General features: G+C 41.2%; 1 pseudogene; it reads left to right on the plus strand.

Annotated features, from left to right (window-relative positions):
- The first annotated feature begins 288 nt into the window (after positions 1 to 288).
- Positions 289 to 465, plus strand: LOC140308046 (U2 spliceosomal RNA; annotated as a pseudogene).
- Positions 466 to 7,718: the final 7,253 nt, after the last annotated feature.

Below are 7,718 nucleotides of genomic sequence, written 5' to 3' on the forward strand. Positions count from 1 at the left end.
ATATATATTGTAACCTATTGGCTAAGGAATAGTGCTGAAAATGAGGTAAATCTAATCCACCACTGTCCTTGGTCTTCTGTAGGGTTTTTAAACTAATACGTGGTGGTTTGTTTTTCCACAGAAATTTGGAGATGCATGAATCTAGTGACTTAAACCAAGTAGCAGATGGTTTTATGGGGATCATTGAGAACAAATAGTTAACTTTTGGTAGTATCATCATTTTAATGGTTGTAACTCTCCCCATAAGTGATATAGGTAAGGACTTCCAACGAGAGAGATCGTCCTCTACTCTCTTTACTAATTGCACATAATCCATCTGTACTTATCAGTTTAATATGTGATATGTCTATGCAAGGACTACATATTAAATGGATTTTTATCAATAGGAGTTGAAAAAGGAGCTTGCTCCGTTCACTCCAAGCATCGACCCGGTACTGCAGTGCCGCTGGGAACGGTGCGCTCTCCTCTGCTCTTGTGAAAAAGCTAACAGCGGTGCAGGATGGAAGTTTCTTTTAGTCTGCTGAGAAAAGAGAGTGAATGCGAAGTAGACTTTAACACGGCTCTGGGAGCGAGCCGAGTGCGGGCTAACCAGGAGAAATGCTTGAAAGAAACGCGACACCGAATGAGCGGTCAGAACAAAGCCTCAATACGGTGTTCCTGTGGTGTTTTTATAAAATGCGGTGAAAATAAAGGTGTGAATGCCCCATAGAAAACTAAAAGGTGGAGCGGAAGTGTTCGGCTGCAAGAAGGTGTGAATGTCCGACTATATTTGGTGAAAAGCAGGTGAAGCAAGGTCTGAATGCCCAACCTTACATCATCAAAAGCGAGATCAGAGGTTTTTGGCTGCAAGAAGGCCATAGTTTGCCAAAAGCGGGTAAGGTGCGAATGACCGACTAAATATCAACAAAAGTGGGGGCGGAGGTCTTCGGATGCAAGTGGGTGTGAATATCCCACCATACAAGTATGGTGGAGAGGAAGCTGTGAATGGCCGACCATAGTTTGCAAAAAGCGGGTGAGAAAAGGTGCGAATGTCCAACCATACATGATCGAAACAGGGTGTTTGGGTGCGACAAGGTGTGAATGTCCACCCATAATTAATGAAAAGCGGGCAACAAGTAGGTTCGAATGCCATACCATACATCATCAAAAGCAGGAGTGGATGTGTTCGGCTACAAGAAGGTTTGAATGTCCGAGCATAGTTTGTAAAAAGCGGGTAAGAAAAGGTTCGAATGCCCGAACATACACCATCAAAAGAGGGAGCGGAGGTGTTCCGCTGTAAGACGGTGTGAATGTCCGACCATAGTTGGTAAAAAGTGGGTATGAAAAGGTGCGAATGCCCAAATTCGGCTGCAAAAAACTGTGTTCGGCTGCAAAAAGGTGTGAATGTTCGACTAAAGTTTGTAAAAAGCGGGTAAGACAAGGTGCGAATGCCTGACAATGTATGATCAAAAGCGGGAGCGGAGGTGTTCAGCTGCAAGAAGGTCTAAATGTCCATAATTAATTGCTAGAAAACATGAAAGAAAATTTTCGAAAATCAATCCGCACATGATCATAAGTGGGAGAGGAGGTGTTCAGCTGCAAGAAGGTGTGAATATCCTACCATAATTGCTGAAAAATGTGTTAGAAACGGTAAGAATCCCGGACCATACCTCATCAAAAGCTAGAGAGGTGGTGTTCGGCTACAAGTAGGTGTGAATGTCTGACTAAAGTTCAAATATATTAACAAAAGCGGGAGGAGAGGTCTTCGGATGAGTGGTTGAGAATTTCCAACCATAATCTATAAAATGCGGTGAAAAAAAAGGTGTGATAGAAACCTAAAAGGTGGAGCGGAAGTGTTCGGCTGCAAGAAGGTGTGAATGTCCATCTATAGTTGGTGAAAAGCAGGAAAAGCAAGGTCTGAATGCCCAATCTTACATCATCAAAAGCGAGATCAGAGGTGTTTGGCGGCAAGAAAACAGGTAAGGTGTGAATGACCGACTAAATATCAACAAAAGTGGGGGCGGAGATCTTCGGATGCAAGTGGGTGTGAATATCCCACCATACAAGTATGGTGGAGAGGAAGCTGTGAATGGCCGACCATAGTTTGCAAAAAGCGGGTGAGAAAAGGTGCGAATGTCCAACCATACATGATCAAAAGAGGGAGCGGAGGTGTTTGGCTGTGACAAGGTGTGAATGTCCACCCATAATTAATGAAAAGCGGGCAACAAGTAGGTTCGAATGCCCAACCATACATCAACAAAAGCAGGAGTGGATGTGTTTGGATACAAGAAGGTTTGAATGTCCGAGCATAGTTTGTAAAAAGCGGGTAAGAAAAGGTGCGAATGCTCGACAAAGTATGATCAAAAGAGGGAGTGGAGGTTTTCGGCTACAAGGTTTGAATGTACGACCATAGTTTGTAAAAAGCGGGTAAGTAAAGGTGCGAATGCCCGAACATACACCATCAAAAGAGGGAGCGGAGGTGTTTCACTGCAAGAAGGTGTGAATGTCCGAGCATAGTTTGTAAAAAGTGGTTAAGAAAAGGTTCGAATGCCAGAACATACACCATCAAAAGAGGGAGCGGAGGTGTTCCGCTGTAAGAAGGTGTGAATGTCCGACCATAGTTGGTAAAAAGCGGGTAAGAAAAGGCTAAAATACCCAACTCTACACAATCAATAGCGGGAGCGGAGTTGTTCGGCTAAAAGAAGGTATGAAAGTCCGACCATGGTTTGTAAAAAGCGGGTAAGAAAAGGTTCGAATGCCAAAATATACACCATCAAAAGCGGAAGCCGAGGTGTTCGGCTGCAAGTAGGTGTGAATGTCAGATCATAATTTGTAAAAAGCTGATGAGAAAGGTGTGAATGACCAACAATAATTGCTGAAAAATGTGTTAGAAAAGGTAAGAATGCCGGACCATTCATCATCAAAAGCGGGAGAAGAGGTGTTCGGCTGCAAGAAGCTGTGAATGTCCAGCCATAATAACTCAAAAACGGGTAAGAAAAGGTAGTATTGCCAGACCATAAATGATCAAAACAGGGAGCGGAGGTGTTCCGCTGTAAGAAGGTGTGAATGTCCCACCATAATTGGTAAAAAGCGGGTAAGAAAAGGTTAAAATACCCGACTGTACACAATCAATAGCGGGAGCGGAGTTGTTTGGCTACTAAAAGGTGTGAAAGTCCGACCATGGTTTGTAAAAAAAGGGTAAGAAAAGTTGCGAATGCCGGACAATGTATGATGAAAAGAGGGAACGGAGGTTTTCGGCTGCAAGAAGGTCTAAATGTCCAACCATAATTTGTAAAAACCGGGGAAGAAAAGGCTCGGAAGCCCGACTATACACCATCAAAAGCGGGAGCGGAGGTGTTCAGCTGCAAGAAGGTCTGAATGTCCATCAATAATTGCTAGAAAACATGAAAAAAAATGTTCGAATATCCAACCGCACATGATCATAAGTGGGAGAGGAGGTGTTCAGCTGCAAGAAGGTGTGAATGTCCACCCATAATTCCTCAAAAATGGGTAAAAAAAAGGTGCGAATGCCCAACCATACATCATCAAAAGCAGGACTGGATATGTTCGGCTACAAGAAGGTTTGAATGTCCGAGCATAGTTTGTAAAAAGCGGGTAAGAAAAGGTTCGAATGCCCGAACCTACACCATCAAAAGAGGGAGCGGAGGTGTTCCGCCATAAGAAGGTGTGAATGTCCGACCGTAGTTGGTAAAAAGCGGGTAAGAAAAGGTTAAAATACCCGACTGTACACAATCAATAGCGGGAAGGGATGTGTTCGGCTACAAGAAAGTGTGAAAGTCCAACCATGTTTTGTAAAAAGTGGTTAAGAAAAGGTGCGAATGCCCGACAATGTATGATCAAAAGAGGGAGCGGAGGTTTTCGGCTGCAAGAAGGTCTGAATGTCCAACCATAATTTGTAAAAACCGGGGAAGAAAAGGCTCGAAAGCCCGACTATACATCATCAAAAGCGGGAGCAGAGGTGTTCAGCTGCAAGAAGGTCTCAATGTCCATCAATAATTGCTAGAAAACATGAAAGAAAATTTTCGAATATCAAACCGCACATGATCATATGCGGGAGAGGAGGTGTTCAGCTGCAAGATGGTGTGAATGTCCACCCATAATTCCTGAAAAATGGGTAAAAAAAAGGTGCGAATGCCCAACCATACAACATCAAAAGCAGGTGTGAATGTCAGATCATAATTTGCAAAAACCTGATGAGAAATGGTGAGAATGCCCGACTATACACCATCAAATGCGGGATCGGAGGTGTTCGGCTGTGAGTAGGTGTGAATGTCCGACCATACTTGCTGAAAAATATGACAAAGCAGTTTTCACTTGGTTTGAGTGAAGGAATTCATTTTCTATCAAAATCCGAAATTGTGTAGAACTCGTGGAAATAAGTTTATTCTCGGATTCCTAAAGGTTTAGTGTTGTTCTTTGGTATACTGCAAAGTAATACTTTCTATTTTGTTGAAACCGATTCAGACATGGATAAATATGAAGGACAAAGCAGTTTTAACATGGTTTGAGTGAAGGAATTCATTTTATATCAAAATCCAAAATTGTGTAGAACTGGTGAAAAGAAGCTTATTCTCGGATTCCTAAAGGTTTAGTGTTGTTCTTTGGTATACTGCAAAGTAATACTTTCTATTTTGTTGAAACCCATTCAGACATGGATAAATATGAAGGACAAAGCAGTTTTAACTTGGTTTGAGTGAAGGAATTCATTTTATATCAAAATCCAAAATTGTGTAGAACTGGTGAAAAGAAGCTTATTCTCGGATTCCTAAAGGTTTAGTGTTGTTCGTTGGTATACTGCAAAGTAATACTTTCTTTTTTGTTGAAACCTATTCAGACATGGATAAATATTAAGGACAAAGCAGTTTTAACTTGGTTTGAGTGAAGGAATTCATTTTATATCAAAATCCGAAATTGTGTAGAACTGGTGATAAGAAGCTTATTTTCGGATTTCTAAAGGTTTAGTGTTGTTCTTTGGTATACTGCAAAGTAATACTTTCTATTTTGTTGAAACCGATTCAGACATGGATAAATATGAAGGACAAAAGCAGTTTTAACTTGGTTTGAGTGAACGAATTCATTTTATATCAAAATCCGAAATTGTGTAGAACTCGTCAATCGACGCTTATTCTTGGATTCCTGAAAAGGTTTAGAGTTGTTCTTTCCTATCCTGCAAAGTACAACGTTCTTTTTTGTTTAAAGCTAATTAGACATGAATAAATATGAAGGACAAAGCAGTTTTAACTTGGTTTGAGTGAAGGCATTCATTTTATATCAAAATCCGAAATTGTGTAGAACTCGTGAAAAGAAGATTATTCTCGGATTCCTAAAGGTTTAGTGTTGTTCTTTGGTATACTGCAAAGTAATACTTTCTATTTTGTTGAAACCCATTCAGACATGGATAAATATGAAGGACAAAGCAGTTTTAACTTGGTTTGAGTGAAGGAATTCATTTTATATCAAAATCCGAAATTGTGTAGAACTCGTGAAAAGAAGATTATTCTCGGATTCCTAAAGGTTTAGTGTTGTTCTTTCCTATCCTGCAAAGTACAACGTTCTTTTTTGTTTAAAGCTATTATGACATGGATAAATATGAAGGACAAAGCAGTTTTAACTTAATCGGTTTCAACAAAATAGAAAGTATTACTTTGCAGTATACCAAAGAACAACACTAAACCTTTAGGAATCCGAGAATAAACTTATTTCCACGAGTTCTACACAATTTCGGATTTTGATATAAAATGAATTCCTTCACTCAAACCAAGTTAAAACTGCTTTTTCCTTGATATTTATCCATGTCTGAATCGGTTTCAACAAAATAAAAAGTATTACTTTGCAGTATACCAAAGAACAACACTAAACCTTTAGGAATCCGAGAATAAACTTATTTCCACGAGTTCTACACAATTTCGGATTTCTATATAAAATGAAATCCTTCACTCAAACCCTGTGAAAACTGCTTTGTCATATTTTTCAGCAAGTATGGTCGGACATTCACACCTACTCACAGCCGAACACCTCCGCTCCCGCATTTGATGGTGTATAGTCGGGCATTCTCACCATTTCTCATCAGGTTTTTGCAAATTATGATCTGATATTCACACCTGCTTTTGATGATGTATGGTTGGGCATTCGCACCTTTTTTTACCCATTTTTCAGGAATTATGGGTGGACATTCACACCTTCTTGCAGCTGAACACCTCCTCTCCCGCATATGATCATGTGCAGTTTGATATTCGAAAATTTTCTTTCATGTTTTTTAGCAATTATTGATGGACATTGAGACCTTCTTGCAGCTGAACACCTCTGCTCCCGCTTTTGATGGTGTATAGTCGGGCTTCCGAGCCTTTTCTTCCCCGGTTTTTACAAATTATGGTTGGACATTCAGACCTTCTTGCAGCCGAAAACCTCCGCTCCCTCTTTTGATCATACATTGTCGGTTATTCACACCTTTTCTTAACCGCTTTTTACAAAACATGGTCGGACTTTCACACCTTCTTGTAGCCGAACACATCCCTTCCCGCTATTGATTGTGTACAGACGGCCATTTTAACCTTTTCTTACCCGCTTTTTACCAACTACGGTCGGACATTCACACCTTCTTATGGCTGAACACCTCCGCTCCCTCTTTTGATGGTGTATGTTCGGGTATTCGAACCTTTTCTTACCCGCTTTTAACAAACTATGCTCGGACATTCAAACCCTGTAGCCGAACACATCCAGTCCTGCTTTTGATGATGTATGGTTGGGCATTCGCACCTTTTTTTTTACCCATTTTTGAGGAATTATGGGTGGACATTCACACCTTCTTGCAGCTAAACACCTCCGCTCCCACTTATGATCATGTGCGGTTTGATATTCGAAAATTTTCTTTCATGTTTTCTAGCAATTATTGATGGACATTCAGACCTTCTTGCAGCTGAACCCCTCTGCTCCCGCTTTTGATGGTGTATAGTCGGGCTTTCGAGCCTTTTCTTCCCCGGTTTTTACAAATTATGGTTGGACATTCAGACCTTCTTTTAGCCGAAAACCTCCGCTCCCTCTTTTGATCATACATTGTCGGGCATTCGCACCTTTAATTACCCGCTATTTACAAAACATGGTCGGACTTTCACACCTTCTTGTAGCCGAACACATTCGCTCCCGCTATTGATTGTGTACAGTCGGGTATTTTAACCTTTTCTTACCCACTTTTTAGCAACTACGGTCGGACATTCACACCTTCTTATGGCGGAACACATCCACTTCTGCTTGTGATGATGTATAGTTGGGCATTCACACCTTTTCTTACCCATTTCTCAGTAATTATTGGTGGACATTCAGACCTTCTTGCAGCTGAACACCTCTGCTCCCGCTTTTGATGGTGTATAGTCGGGCTTTCGAGGCTTTTCTTCAACGGTGTTTACAAATTATGGTTGGAAATTCAGACCTTGCAGCCGAACACCTCCGCTCCCTCTTTTGATCATACATTGTCGGGCATTCGCACCTTGTCTTACCCGCGTTTTACAAACCATGGTCGGACTTTCACACCTTCTTGTAGCCGAACAACTCCGCTCCCGCTATTGATTGTGTACAGTCGGGTATTTTAACCTTTTCTTACCCGCTTTTTACCAATTATGGTCGGACATTCACACCATCTTACAGCGGAACACCTCCTCTCCCAAATTTGATGGTGTATGTTCGAGCATTCGAACTTTTTCTTACCCACTTTTTACAAGCTA

Source organism: Leuresthes tenuis, unplaced genomic scaffold, assembly GCF_036924035.1.
Source record: "Leuresthes tenuis unplaced genomic scaffold, fLeuTen1.0.hap1 SCAF_5, whole genome shotgun sequence".
In the NCBI taxonomy this organism is placed as follows: Eukaryota; Metazoa; Chordata; class Actinopteri; order Atheriniformes; family Atherinopsidae; genus Leuresthes; species Leuresthes tenuis.